Here is a 16,111-nt window from a genome sequence, read left to right on the forward strand (position 1 = left end):
TCTTATCGCTTGTGCCACATACAGGCGATGATAAGATTGCCTGTGTGTAGCAAAAATGCTCGCTTGCTACGAGTGCCGACCACTGGGTGGCTTTCATAGCAATCCAACAATAACAATCACAGGGGTCTGCTGCAAGCCTAAAGGTTGTCATGCCAACCCATCGGCCCATGGTCATGTGACACGGGCACCAGTGGGTGGGATTAGTAACAAACTTTCAGTGGAGGAGGCTGTCTGAGGAAAAAATTGCTACAGCATGAGTCCCATTGGATTTTTACTCTTGGTTCTACTGCACCCACAGGTTTAAACAAAGAGTTGCTTTTTCTTGGGTTAACATGGACAAGGTCTCAGCACGAACTCCATCTATGACATGGACATTTCTGGAAGCCTATTGTCAAGTCTGGTTGATTCACCAGAGATTCATCGTGTGGCGATGTTTTCCAGGAACATGCACCCCTACTGACCCCTGCTTTTGTCCTTGGGTTCACCTATCTCCTGCGTATGTCCCATATCACTCATGGAACCACTTTTGCAAAACAATGGGGAGACAAAGAGCGCAATAGGGTCTTATCCACGTTACACAGAGGAGAATATACACCAAATTTGTTCACCTGGTTCGGATGAGATTAGAGCATATAGATAGCGGCTGCTGCAGCTCCACAGGTCTTCACCGACCAGAGAAAATAATGTCTTCAAAGGGAGATTTGTAGTTAAAGTTCTGCGCTTCCACTAAGATGAATTTCAGGAGAGTATAGTTGATTCACAGTGGTTTTATTCAATGCGTTTCAGGGGTCTCATGCCCCCTTCATCAGGATATAATGGTATTTCCTGATGAAGGGGGCATGAGACCCCTGAAACGCGTTGAATAAAACCACTGTGAATCAACTATACTCTCCTGAAATTCATCTTAGCGGCAGCGCAGAACATTAACTACAAATCACCCTTTGAAGACATCATGGAACCACTTGTCATTCCGGCCTGGGTCTGCATTGTTCTCCTGAACCTACAAGGACTGCTGCTTTCTCTCTCCCTTCATTGGATACACATGGAGACTCCTGGACTTCCATGGATTCATTAAACGTTGTTTTCAATATTTAGCTATCTTCATTTTTGATTAATATCTTTCTCATTGCATTCTTGGTTACTGCTTCTTTCTCCTTGTATTGGACTCAGAGAGTGTCTGGACCTTCCATGGTCTTGCTGAACATAGTATTCAGCTTCCAATTGTTGCTCTCAGTTGATAGTGAGCTCTACCATTGGTTTCTCTTGGGATGCTTTCCAGACTTTGAATCAAGGTCTCAACAGGGATATATGTTCTGTTTTTTGTTGTTGTTTCAGGGTATATGGTGTTTATTATTTTTCTGTGTCTTTATTCATTTTTTATTTAATTATTTAATTACTATTTATTATTTATTTATTTTTATTTACTATTTTTTATTTTCATTATTTTTTATTTATTTTTTTAATTTATTTTCTTTCCTTTTTATTTATTTTTTGCACTTTACAGGAGTGTATCTGTTTTACATGTTCCACCATTGTTCATCACTCTTTAATTCCTATTTTTTATTTTTACATTTTATTTTTTAATTATTTTTCATATCTTATTGATTATTTGTTATTATATACATTACTTTTTTAAAAAATATATTTTTGTTTTATTTTTATTTTTTTCCTTTTCCCCTTTGTTTATTTATTTTTTTATCTTCCTTATTTTTATTTTTATCTAATTCCTATTTTTTACATGGCACAGTTTCATTATTTTTCATTCATTTATTCATTCATTTACGCATTCATTTTTTCCATTTATTCATTTTCAATTCAGGTCATCACATGCCCTGAATAACATTGCTGTCTGCTGCTTCACTCTCTTTTGTCCGGTCTCCAGGGAGCTGCTCACGCGCTGCTTGTTTTGCTACATGTTTTCTAGTCGGCTCTCTCTGCGTTCCTTCCTGCACGTGCGCTCTTAACTTCTTTGGGCAGAGACGTCTGCCCGCTTGATTTTACATAATTTCCTTGGTGTTTACGTCCATCCTCACCAAAGCTCCACTGGAGCACTCCAGTATGCCATTAGGCATGGGCTTACAGGTATTTATACCGGCTTGGCTACATGTACAGTACTTCCCCTGACGAAGCCATACTTGGTACGGCGATATGCGTGGGGCCACTTCTTGGTCTCCCACTCTTGTCCTCCTTCGCTGTGATTCCTTTCATGGTGGTATCCATTTTCTGCCTTGCTGTAAGTGTGTTTGAGTCCTGCTTATTTCAGTTATGGAGAACAGATACCACTGATACATATCTTATAAATAAGTGCCAGGATAACATCCCATATAAATTAGGACATTAACAAAGTAACCAGGACACTCCGAAACTACCAATCCTACAAAACTCCATGGAGTAAGAAGTCCCATATACTCATATAAAAAATCAATACTTTAATAATAATTATACAGAGAAAGTAACTACAGACTAACAACACAAAATCCAGAAATGATGCTTGTACAGAGAGAACAGGCAACTGTAATAACACCATGGGCCTACAGAGCAAATACCCCCATACATAGATATGGTGCAGCGTATAACGGAAAGGTGCTTAGTGCAGCATAAGGTGCCAGAATGTATATAGCTCAATTCTTGTCTGAGGTAAAAAAACTCCGTATACGATATGTAACCTATGGGGCAAAAAAGTAAATAACTGGGCAAAGTGCACCGCTCATCTTACCCATTGATATGTGCCAGTGTCTGTCTCAGCAGGGCAGGATATTATTAGTTGCTGTTTGTTTTCTAAACACATTGGTCAATATATCCCCTTCCACAATTTCTATTTTTACATCTAGGTATTCGAGGTTGTCATATCCAAAACATGAAGTAAATTTCATATTGAAATCATTAGCAATATTCAAATATTCAACGAAATTATTGAATTCTATTTCACTGCCATCTCATATTATCATGATGTCATCCACGAATCTGGTATAGAAACGAATATGCTTAATAAACGGGTTATTGATGTTATTAACATAAACTTCCTCAAACATAGCTAAGAACAGATTGGCGTATGTACATGAAGTGGGCGTACCCATTGCAGTTCCGGTAACTTGGGTATACCATTTATTCATAAATTTAAATGAATTATTAGATAAAATAAAATACAAACTTTCCAAAATAAATGATATGATATCAGGCTCTACACCTCTTTTTATTAAAATATTGTGCATTGCTTGTATGCCTTTTTCTTTGGGGATACGGGTATATAAATTCACTACATCTATGGATGTTAGAGCAAATGTAGGTTGCCAATCTATTTCCTTGAGAGCTACCACCAGATCGCCTGAATCCTTTATATATGATGGAATGGAATATAATAATGGTTTTAATAACCAATCGATATATTGGGACAAACTTTCAGTAACTGAGTTTATACCAGAAATTATAGGGCGACCTGGTGGTTCCCTCAAGTCTTTGTGAATTTTAGGTATGCTATACCAGTATGGGAATTGTGGATGTTCAGGTAAAAGGCTTTCAGCTCTTTTTTTAGGCAATACTCCTTTTTCTACATATTTCTTTAGCAACTATCTCAATTTTACTACATATTTTTGTGTGGGATTATTGTGGAGTACTTCGTAAGTTGACCGGTCATTCAATTGCGATAAGGCTTCTGCTATATAGTAATCTCTGTCCAAAATAACAATGTTACCCCCCTTATCGGCTCTCCTGATAACGACATCGTTCCAACTTTGCAATTCTTTTAGTGCCGACAACTCTTTGTTTCTCAAGTTTTTACTAGGAGTTTTATACAAGATTGCTTCCACGTCCTTAATGACTAAATCTTGGAACAAGTCTATGACGTTACCAGGAGAGACGGGGGGATAAATCGAGATTTTATGCCACCCGTAAATAGTTTTCTTATTGGGGCACCCATAAGATCGGTGGATTGAGCTTCAGAGGAATCATTCAACCCGAGTAATAAATCTATATCATTTTTGTCCATATCGACCTCTGGTGGACATACCATGAAACCCAAAGGTCCTATCATATTCTCTGATGGTAACGTGAGGTATATATCTGTTTGGGGATCACGTCTGTCTATTGCCGACTTTTTATCCTTCTGATAGTATTTATAAAGATGGAGTTTTCTTACACACTTGAATAAATCAATTTTAAAGGTGGTTAAATCGAATGATTCTGGGAGACAGTAATTTAGTCCTTTTGATAATAAAGAAATGTGCTCAGTTTTTAATGTTCTTTTAGATAAATTCACTAGCTGTAGATCATCTTTAGGGCTTTCAACTCAAGGACTTTCATTTTCCTCAATTGTCCCATTTATTTCCTCCAAGAGACTTGCTTGCGTTTTTTCTTTGCGGTTGCGCTTTCCTCTCCCTCTTCTGATCTTTCCTCTAAAGGGGATATTCCATCAGATTTGCGCGGGGTGATGGAATTAGTTTCACCTATGTCCTCTGCCGCACTTAAATCAGAATCAGTAATCCATCCGTCTTGTCTCTTTTTCTTATATGTCTTACCAGCTTTAAAATTACGATTTTTATTATAGAATGACGATTGTTTTTTATTTTTGTTCCATTTAAACACTATTCCCGTGTCATAATCGTTCTTATCCCTTAAGAATTTTTCTTTCTTTTGTTGTTTGATTTCAATTTGTAATAAAGTTAATTTTCTTTCCATTTTATTGATAAAGCTTTTATTATGCAAATCCGTAGCTCGCGATGAAAGTTCATTCTTGGCTTTTTCTAGTTCTTTACAAAGCTGTGAATACTCCTTTTCGTTTTGGGAAATAACCAGGAGCAACAAACTACGAGAGCACTGCAAGTGAATTTTTTCCCACTCTTCTTGAAATAGTATGTCATTTTGAAATTGGGAAATCTCTTTAAAAACCCGCAAACCTCTTGGCACTCGATTACAGTCAATATATGATTTAAGCGACTTGATAGTCCAAAACAAACGCATTTCCTTTTCGGCAAGCGTATAAATCTTGGTTTCCAAGCTTTTGGTACTAATTACCTGAAGCTCATCTTTCAGATTGCAGTCTGCAAAAAACACCACCGCACCCTCTCGACCTGCTAAAATGCCTTGTTTCTCCACACCTGTATGATCACTAGCGTCCATATTGTTATCCATATTCTCAGGAAAAAGTCCTTTATACTTTAAAAAAAAAAAAAAAAGGGGGAGGAGATCAAAAAAGGATTCTGTTACAAAAAGAAGCCAAATGGATCCTTAATGCAAATGCACAAGGACCCATTGGATTTAATGACAGACTTGATATGTCTATATTCTTGTAAATTCTTTAAAGGCAATAATTTTGGTTAGTGTTATAATTAATATTCCGGATGATTCCTGTAAATAACACTATGACTAATATATTCTTCAGATATGTGTCAGTCTGCAATGTAGATTATTTATATGTATCACTGTCACAGTTTGTTCACACTGTTTATTTAGATCACGCTCTTAATTATACGTCGGATATCCTTTAAAAGGAAATGACGTGTTGTAGTCTACTATCCGGACCCGACGAAGCACCTGTGTGTGCGAAACAGCCGTCGTCCGAGCTCCTATACCGCACCCTCGTACACACCTGATGTCCTGACGGATGTGATTTATATTTTTTCTCCAATAAAGACCACAATCTTCACAGCTATATTGGGGTGAGTGCCGCATATTTTCTTCTTCTCTACTACATATGGAACGCTTGTTGGACATTTGTGCAGAGCACCGGTTCCCTCGGTGATTGTGGCTCCTGAATACACAGCTGTCCGTTCATAAGTCCTGTTTATTGGGATGCGCTCAACCCTAGTGCCGTTCTACTTCATATTTATTACCATTGTTGTGCACCAAGTCACCTTTACCTTGCACTGCTGGTGCAATCACATTAAATGCTGCTGTCTGAGAATGACTGTGGGATTTAACAGGATAACAGCTGCGGTTGGTTCCCATTTCCACACGTAACTGATAGGGGCACATGTCAGCTGTTCAAAACAGCTGACATGTGCCTGTAAAGATGTGGGCTCAGTGCCGGAGCCTAGATCAAAAGAAGAGACACGACATGTGAAGTACATGTACAGCGCATGTCGTGAAGGGGTTAAGTTTTATCAGGGTTTTTCATGTAAAAAATAAATTGCAAAAATTCTCTTATCTTTTTAAATATTAATCACAGACATCACAGAGACTACTCCCTGATGGCATCCATGAGCTATCTATGATTTTTATGAAGCCATAGACTTGTATTGGTACTTTTCACTTATATAAAGTGGACTTTTTTCAGCATTTTATAGGCTGTATGCCCATATTAATAGTTTAGCTAGGTCAAATGTGGTGACAGATTCCTCTTAAAGTGTATGTGTTATATCTGTGGAAACCAAGGATAGAACACGTACGTGAGAAATGGATGCTTTGAAAGAGGCTTGAAGCTATGTGCACTTGATGTTCCTTTCAGGTGGATTTCATCTAAAAAAGTATTAAAAAAACAGTACTAATTAACATATTCAGAGAAATGACAAAGCAATGTGCTGCACATATGTTACATCTTATAGCACTATTTTAATCGCTTCAAGCTTCTAAAGCCACAAAGCCGCTAAAAGAAGTGACTTTACCGTTCTTAAGGCAGATTCTGCTTGAAAGATACTGCTATTTTCTATATGAATTTAAAAAAAATGCCACAAAAGATGTGTAAGACAACAGGAAACAGGGGCTTCAGGAAAAACATCTGTTTCAAAAAATATGCCAGTATTCTGGGGTCTATAGGTGTGTCTTACAAAATTAGAATATCATCAAAAAGTTACTTTTTTCCAGGTCTTCAATACAAAAAGTGAAACTCATATACTGTATTATATAGAGTCATTACAGAATGATGTATTTCAAGTGTTTATTTCTGTTAATATTGATGATTATGGCTTACAGCCAAAGAAAACCCAAAAGTGATTATCTCAGTGAATTAGAATCATTGACAGAAAAACTTCTGCAAAGGCTTCCTAAGTGTTTAAAAAACTGACTTAGTCTATTTCAGTAGGCTCCACAATCATGGGGAAGACTGCTTACTTGACAGATGTCCAGAAGGCAGTCATTTCCACACTACACAAGGAGGGTAAGCCACAAAAAGTCAATGCTAAATAAGCTGGCAGGTCACAGAGTGCTGTATCCAAGCATATTAATGGAAAGTTGAGTGGAAAGAAACAGTGCAGTAGAAAAAGGTGCACAAGCAATTGGGATAACCACAGCCTTGAAAGGTTTGTTAAGAAAATGCCATTCAAAAATTTGGGGAAGATTCACAAGGAGTGGACTGCTGGTGGAGTAATTGATTCAAGAAATACCACACACAGACATATCCAGGACATGGAAAGTATAGAAAGCTAGCACTCAATCTGTAGAGTCCACGGTGCAAGTGAACGGGGTACTAGATCCCACAAGTCATAAAGTTCAGAAAGGATCACTGCACACGTATAATGTAACTTTGCATATTTCAAAAGTTTATTAGATTTCCATCAATAGCAAAAGGTATCAGGCGAAAATTGACGTTTCGGCCAGCTTCGTGGCCTTGATCACAATTTTGCCTATTGAGATCTGTTGCTTATAAAGGAAGGACACAGAATAACTGATGAGTCGGGTACATGGGTGCTGTGGTAACCAGACTAATAAAATAGCGAATGCTTGCCACCGTACAGCCAGGCCTCTAAGTCCGGCTGGAAGGAAACCTGTGACTGTCCTGTATGTATAATCGGGGCCAAGGGTAAGGTAGTAACCTTCTAGGGTTTTCTTGGAATGACCCGGAGGAAACAAGAAAAACAATTGCGCTGTGTCATATATATGGTCGCGGGCCCAGATGAATGCAGGTTCACAATTGTAGTACTGAACTCCCCATTTACTGCGGTATATGGAACGTGGAGTAAGGTATAGCGTCCTCGTCCAGGTCCCCTTGTCCAGATACGGGGGGCAAGCGTTGGTGGTGAAGTGGAGCAGGCCGACACAAACCTGAGGCCTCTTCACCGCCGGGACACAGGTTTGTGTCGGCCTGCTCCACTTCACCACCAACGCTTGCCCCCCGTATCTGGACAAGGGGACCTGGACAAGGACGCTATACCTTACTCCACGTTCCATATACCGCAGTAAATGGGGAGTTCAGTACTACAATTGTGAACCTGCATTCATCTGGGCCCGCGACCATATATATGACACAGCGCAATTGTTTTTCTTGTTTCCTCCGGGTCATTCCAAGAAAACCCTAGAAGGTTACTACCTTACCCTTGGCCCCGATTATACATACAGGACAGTCACAGGTTTCCTTCCAGCCGGACTTAGAGGCCTGGCTGTACGGTGGCAAGCATTCGCTATTTTATTAGTCTGGTTACCACAGCACCCATGTACCCGACTCATCAGTTATTCTGTGTCCTTCCTTTATAAGCAACAGATCTCAATAGGCGAAATTGTGATCAAGGCCACGAAGCTGGCTGAAACGTCAATTTTCGCCTGATACCTTTTGCTATTGATGGAAATCTAATAAACTTTTGAAATATGCAAAGTTACATTATACGTGTGCAGTGATCCTTTCTGAACTTTATATCCAGGACATGGACTACAAGTGTTGCATTCCTTGTTTCAAGCCACTCATGACCAATAGACAACGCCAGAAGACTTTTACCTGGGTCAAGGAGAAAAAGAACTGGACTGTTGCTCAGTGATCCAAGTTGTTGCTTTCAGGTTAAAGTAAATTTTGCATTTCATTTGGAAATCAAGTTTCCAGAGTCTAGAGGAAGAGTGGAGAGGCACACAGTCCCAGCTGCCTTAGGTCTAGTCTGAAGTTTCCACAATCAATGATTGTTTGGGGAGCCATGTCATCTGCTGGTGTAGGTCCACTGTGTTTTATCAAGACCAAAGTCAGCACAGCTGTTTACAAGGACATTTTAGAGCTCTTCATGCTTCCCTCTCCTGACAAGCTTTTCAGAGATGGAAATTTCATTCTCCAGCAGGACCTGTCCGCATTGCTAAAAGTACCAATACCTGGTTTAAAAACAACAGTTTCACTGTGCTTGATTGTACAGCAAGCAAGACTGATCTTAACCCCATAGAGAATCTATAGGGTTTTGTCAAGAGGAAGATGAGAGACAGCAACAGACCCAACAATGAAAACGAGATGAAGGCTGTTATCAAACCAACTTGGGCTTCCCTAACACCTCAGCAATGCCACAGACTGATGGCCTCCATGCCATGCCGCATTGATGCAGTAATTGATGCAAAAGGAGCCCCGACCAAGTATTGAGTGTATTTACTGAACATACATTTCAGTAGGCCTACATTTTTTCAAGCTTTTGTTATAAAGTATTCTAAATTACTGGGATGATGACTTTTTGGCTTTCTTTGGCTGTAAGCCATAAACATCAACATAAACAGAAATAACCATTTGAAATAGATCACTCTTTAATGACTTTATAGAATATATGAGAGTTTCACTTTTTGTATTGAAGAGCTGAAACAAAAAAAAACTTTTAGAAGTTATTCTAATTTTGTGAGAAGCACCTGTACAAGATGCTGTGGGGTATGTTCACACTTAGCGAGGAGAACACCTACGTTTTAAGGGATTTTGAGTTTTAAAAGGAATTAGGGTAGGTGCACACAGCGTCATTTAGATGCTGCCACAGCCACAGACTTTTTGGGAGCATAGTCACTTCAGGAAAATACCAACAATCATTTTACTGAGGCAGCTTTGCTGATGGCTATGCCATCATTCTTGTGGCACCTCCACTGCCGGCTGCTTTCACTCTATACTATTAAGCCACCTGTAGAATGAGCATTCTGGTGGCTCTGCTCATTAATTTATTGGACCCCATGCCAGTGCTGATCATATGTCATCTGTTTCCTCTCATCTTTACAGTCTCCATGCAGGAAGCTCCCTAATTTTATTTTCTTGAGACAACATATCTGATGGCCTCCATACAACATGACAGTTTCTCTACCCTATTACTTATATTATATATAATTAACCATCTGCTCACTCTTTCGATCCTCCTTCTCCTAGTCGCTGGAGACATATCTCCAAACCCCGGCCCCCCATGTTATAGCCAGTCAAACCTCCCAATTGCTACACCCAGAAACCCCTCTAACCTTATTAATATTCCCTGCATGCCTGCTGTCTCTTTCAATTGTGCCCTTTGGAATTCTCGCTCTGTGTGTAATAAACTCTCCTTCATTCATGACTTCTTCCTTTCTAATTCTCTTAATCTCCTGGCTCTAACTGAAACCTGGATCCAGCAGTCAGACACCACCGCTGCTGCTGCTCTTTCATATGGTGGACTACACTTTTCTCATACCCCAAGATCAGACAACAGAGCAGGTGGAGGCGTTGGTCTGCTCCTTTCACCCAAATGTACTTTCCAAGTTATCCCCCAAGTACCCTCACTTGTCTTCCCTTCCTTTGAGGTCCATGTGGTCAGACTCTACGTCCCCTTCTCCATGCGAGTGGCGGTGGTGTATCGTCCTCCCGGCCCCTCTCATCAGTTCCTGGATCACTTTGCCACCTGGCTTCCACACTTTCTCTCCTGTGACACCCCCACCCTTATCATGGGTGATTTCAACATCCCCATTGCCTCTCCCCTCTCCCCATCTGCTTCTCACCTTTTATCTCTATCCTCCTCTTTTGGCCTCTCGCAGCATACTAACTCTCCAACACATGAAGATGGAAACTCCCTTGACTTGGTCTTCTCCCGACTTTGCTCAGTGGATGACTTCACAAACTCCCCTCTCCCGCTCTCTGACCACAACCTTCTTTCATTCTCTATCAAGAACTGCCATCCCGCTCAGGTCACCCCCACTTTCCACACCTATAGAAACATACAGGCCATTAACACCCAGAAACTTATGATGAACTTGCAGTCCTCATTGGCCCCTATTTCCTCCATCTCATGTCCTGATTCTGCATTGAAGCATTACAATGAAACCCTGCAAAGTGCTCTGGATGAAGCTGCTCCTCCTATACATAAAACAACTCGGCACAGACGGCAACAACCGTGGCACACGCTGCAAACACGTTTCCTGCAGCGGTGCTCCAGGTGCGCAGAACGTCTGTGGAGAAAATCTAATCTACCCGAAGATTTCATCCATTATAAGTTCATGCTAAAGACATACAATTCTGCCCTTCACCTCTCCAAACAAACCTACTTCAACACCCTCATCACCTCCCTGTCCAATAACCCTAAACGTCTCTTTGACACGTTCCAGTCCCTACTCAACCCAAGAGAGCAGGCCCCAACCACGGATCTCCGTGCTGACGATCTGGCCAATTACTTCAAAGAAAAAATTGACCACATTTGACAGGAAATCATCTCCCAATCTCTTCATACCATGCACTGTCCTCCCTCCCCCACTGCATCTAGTTCACTCTCTGACTTTGAAGCAGTTACAGAAGAAGAAGTAAGCAGGCTCCTTGCATCTTCTCGCCCGACCACTTGCACCAGTGACCCCATTCCGTCACATCTCCTCCAGTCCCTTTCCCCGGCTATCACCTCTCACCTAACAAAAATATTCAACCTTTCCCTCACTTCCGGTATTTTTCCCTCCTCATTTAAGCATGCCATCATACATCCATTACTTAAAAAACCATCCCTCGATCAAAACTGTGCCGCTAATTATAGACCTGTCTCTAATCTTCCCTTCATCTCTAAACTCCTCGAACGCCTGGTCCACTCCCGTCTTACCCGCTATCTCTCAGATAACTCTCTTCTCGACCCTCTTCAATCTGGCTTCCGCTCTTTACACTCTACTGAAACTGCCCTCATTAAAGTCTCTAATGACCTACTAACAGCTAAATCTAATGGTCACTACTACATGCTAATTCTCTTGGATCTCTCTGCAGCATTCGACACTGTGGATCATCAGCTCCTCCTCACTATGCTCCGCTCCATCGGCCTCAAGGACACCGTTCTCTCCTGGTTCTCCTCCTATCTCTCTGACCGATCCTTCACTGTATGTTTTGCTGGTTCCTCCTCCTCTCACCTTCCCCTTACTGTTGGGGTTCCTCAAGGATCAGTCCTAGGCCCCCTACTCTTCTCGTTGTATACTGCCCCTATTGGACAAACAATCAGTAGATTTGGTTTCCAGTACCATCTCTATGCTGACGACACCCAATTATACACTTCTGCTCCCGATATCACACCGACCTTTTTAGAAAACACCAGTGATTGTCTTACCGCTGTCTCTAACATCATGTCCTCCCTCTATCTGAAACTAAACCTGTCAAAAACTGAACTCCTCGTGTTCTCTCCCTCTACTAACCTACCTTTGCCTGACATTGCCATCTCCGTGTGCGGTTCCACCATTACTCCAAAGCAACATGCCCGCTGCCTTGGGGTCATCCTTGATTCTGACCTTTCATTCACCCCCTACATCCGATCACTGGCTCGCTCTTCTTACCTGCATCTCAAAAACATTTCTAGAATTCGCCCTTTTCTTAATTTCGACTCTGCAAAAACTCTGACTGTTTCACTTATTCATTCTCGTCTGGACTATTGTAACTCTCTACTAATCGGTCTCCCTCTTGCAAAACTCTCCCCGCTCCAATCTGTTCTGAATGCTGCAGCCAGGATCATATTCCTCACCAATAGTGTTGAGCGATACCTTCCGATATCGGAAAGTATCGGTATTGGTTTGGATCGGCCGATATTCAAAAAATATCGGATATCGCCGATACCGATACCCGATCCCAATGCAAGTCAATGGGACCAAAATATCGGAATTAAAATAAACCCTTTCTTTCCTTGTAGGTTCATTCTACCTGAAGGAAAACAACTAAGAATAATGTAGGATGTATGGGGGAGGTGGCGGAGACATTAAAGGCAATGAGGATTAGTCCAATCAAATAGAATAGCATGTTTTTTTTTTTTTTTTAAAGAAGTTCGGATTGAAAAAGATATTGAGTATGTAAATTTTTTTTATTTTGTCAGATATTGATGTTTCACTATTCCACGCCCTTCCCCTTCTTTTTTTTCTTTTTTTTTTTTTTCTTTTCCCACACTTTCATCTTCATCATCATCAGCATCCTTGACATCAACTTCTTCACCTTATTCATCTTCTTCTTCATCTTCTACCTATTTTTTTTTTTATTACATTCTTCATATTCATTTTCTTCAACTATTATTATTCTTCCTATTCTACATATTCTTTTTATTCCACTGTTATTATTCTTCCTATTCTACTTCTTCATCATATTCTCATTTGTGACAGGCATTCCCGTAGTTGTTATCTATAAAAGTTGGAAGATTACACCTTCCGTTCTGCCAGTCACAAAAGTTACATTTGTCCGCGTTCAGTTTGGCCTGCAGCATCAGGCTTTATCCAGGGGCACCACGAGGAGGAACGGACTCACCCCCATACACTGCTTAGTCTTCTTCTGCATATAATTTAGATAATATCTTTTGCTCTGATATTAAGTCTTATGCTTAATGTTCTTCTGCTCTTTGTTCTGCAGCCTCTTGTTCTTCTGCTTCTCGGTCTTCCATGTTGTCGTCTCCAGGGTCTTCGTCTCCAGTGTCGTCATCTCCGCCGTCGTCGTCTCAGCCGTCGTCGTCTCCGCCGTCGTCGTCGTCGTCGTCATCGGGGTGGTCTTCCGGGTCGTCGTCATCGGGGTGGTCTTCCGGGTTGTCGACGTTAGGGTCTTCAACTTGGAAATGTAGCAGAAGGTACAAGAAGGCTGAGAAAATGCCAAGAACCAGCTGATGGAACTGGAACTCGGATGGCTACCCGAAGGTTCAAGAGCCTATGGAACTACCGAGGACCAGCTGACGTTACTGGAACCCGGTTACTAAGCAGGAGGTACCCGTGCTAAAAAGCACTACCAAGGACCGCCTGACGTTGGCGGAACTCGGATACCCAGAAGGAGGCACCTAAGCCAAAGGCTCTGCCCGGAACCAGATGACGTTACTGGAACCAGGATGGGGAGCAGAAGGTACAAGAGCAAAAGACACTGCCGAGAACCAGCTGACGGTACTGGAACCCGGATGGGTAGCCGAATGTCCAAGAGCCAATGGAACTACCAAGGACCAGCTGACGTTACTGGAACCCGGTTACTAAGCAGGAGGTACCCGTGCCTGAAAGCACTACCAAGGACCACCTGACATTGGTGGAACTTGGATACCCAGAAGGAGGCACCTAAGCCAAAGGCTCTGCCCGGAACCAGCTGACGGTACTGGAACCAGGATGGGGAGCAGAAGGTACAAGAGCAAAAGACACTGCCGAGAACCAGCTGACGGTGCTGGAACCAGGTGGTGGACCCGAAGGCCCACAGGAGAGGAGAGAACAGCTAGGCCGCGAGGCAGCCGCAGTTACCGAACCCCAACAGTCCTACAGGGGGAGCTGGGCCTACTGGCACTACAGAACCAGCCTTGACTACCAGTTCACGCAGCCCACATAGGAAGCTCCTAAACTGGAGGCACCCTGGAGTTGGCTAACTCGACCGCCCCACGACGGGGCAAGCATAGGCGTCTCAGTGAAGTTGACACAACCCGGAAACAGCTGACGGTGCTGAAACCAGGCTTGGCACGAGGGAGTACCTGTGACAAGAACACTGCCGAGAACCAGCTGGCGGTGCTGGAACTCGGATGCGTTGCCCCAGTGTGCAAGAGCCAATGGCACGACCGAGGACCAGCTGACGGTGCTGGAACCCGGTTACTAAGCTGTAGGTGCCCGCGCTTAAAAGCACTACCAAGGACCGCCTGGCGTTGGCGGAACTCGGATACCCAGGAGGAGGCACCTTAGCCAAAGGCTCGGCCCGGAACCAGCTGACGGTGCTGGAACCAGGTGGTGGACCCCAAGGCCCACAGGAGAGGAGAGAACAGCTAGGCCGCGAGGCAGCCGCAGTTACCGAACCCCAACAGTCCTACAGGGGGAGCTGGGCCTACTGGCACTACAGAACCAGCCTTGACTACCAGTTCACGCAGCCCACATAGGAAGCTCCTAAACTGGAGGCACCCTGGAGTTGGCTAACTCGACCGCCCCACGACGGGGCAAGCATAGGCGTCTCAGTGAAGTTGACACAACCCGGAAACAGCTGACGGTGCTGAAACCAGGCTTGGCACGAGGGAGTACCTGTGACAAGAACACTGCCGAGAACCAGCTGGCGGTGCTGGAACCCGAATGCGTTGCCCCAGTGTGCAAGAGCCAATGGCACGACCGAGGACCAGCTGACGGTGCTGGAACCCGGTTACTAAGCTGTAGGTGCCCGCGCTTAAAAGCACTACCAAGGACCGCCTGGCGTTGGCGGAACTCGGATACCCAGGAGGAGGCACCTTAGCCAAAGGCTCGGCCCGGAACCAGCTGACGGTGCTGGAACCAGGTGGTGGACCCCAAGGCCCACAGGAGAGGAGAGAACAGCTAGGCCGCGAGGCAGCCGCAGTTACCGAACCCCAACAGTCCTACAGGGGGAGCTGGGCCTACTGGCACTACAGAACCAGCCTTGACTACCAGTTCACGCAGCCCACATAGGAAGCTCCTAAACTGGAGGCACCCTGGAGTTGGCTAACTCGACCGCCCCACGACGGGGCAAGCATAGGCGTCTCAGTGAAGTTGACACAACCCGGAAACAGCTGACGGTGCTGAAACCAGGCTTGGCACGAGGGAGTACCTGTGACAAGAACACTGCCGAGAACCAGCTGGCGGTGCTGGAACTCGGATGCGTTGCCCCAGTGTGCAAGAGCCAATGGCACGACCGAGGACCAGCTGACGGTGCTGGAACCCGGTTACTAAGCTGTAGGTGCCCGCGCTTAAAAGCACTACCAAGGACCGCCTGGCGTTGGCGGAACTCGGATACCCAGGAGGAGGCACCTTAGCCAAAGGCTCGGCCCGGAACCAGCTGACGGTGCTGGAACCAGGTGGTGGACCCCAAGGCCCACAGGAGAGGAGAGAACAGCTAGGCCGCGAGGCAGCCGCAGTTACCGAACCCCAACAGTCCTACAGGGGGAGCTGGGCCTACTGGCACTACAGAACCAGCCTTGACTACCAGTTCACGCAGCCCACATAGGAAGCTCCTAAACTGGAGGCACCCTGGAGTTGGCTAACTCGACCGCCCCACGACGGGGCAAGCATAGGCGTCTCAGTGAAGTTGACACAACCCGGAAACAGCTGA

The sequence above is a fragment of the Ranitomeya imitator genome, chromosome 3 (assembly GCF_032444005.1).
Source record: "Ranitomeya imitator isolate aRanImi1 chromosome 3, aRanImi1.pri, whole genome shotgun sequence".
NCBI lineage: Eukaryota > Metazoa > Chordata > Amphibia > Anura > Dendrobatidae > Ranitomeya > Ranitomeya imitator.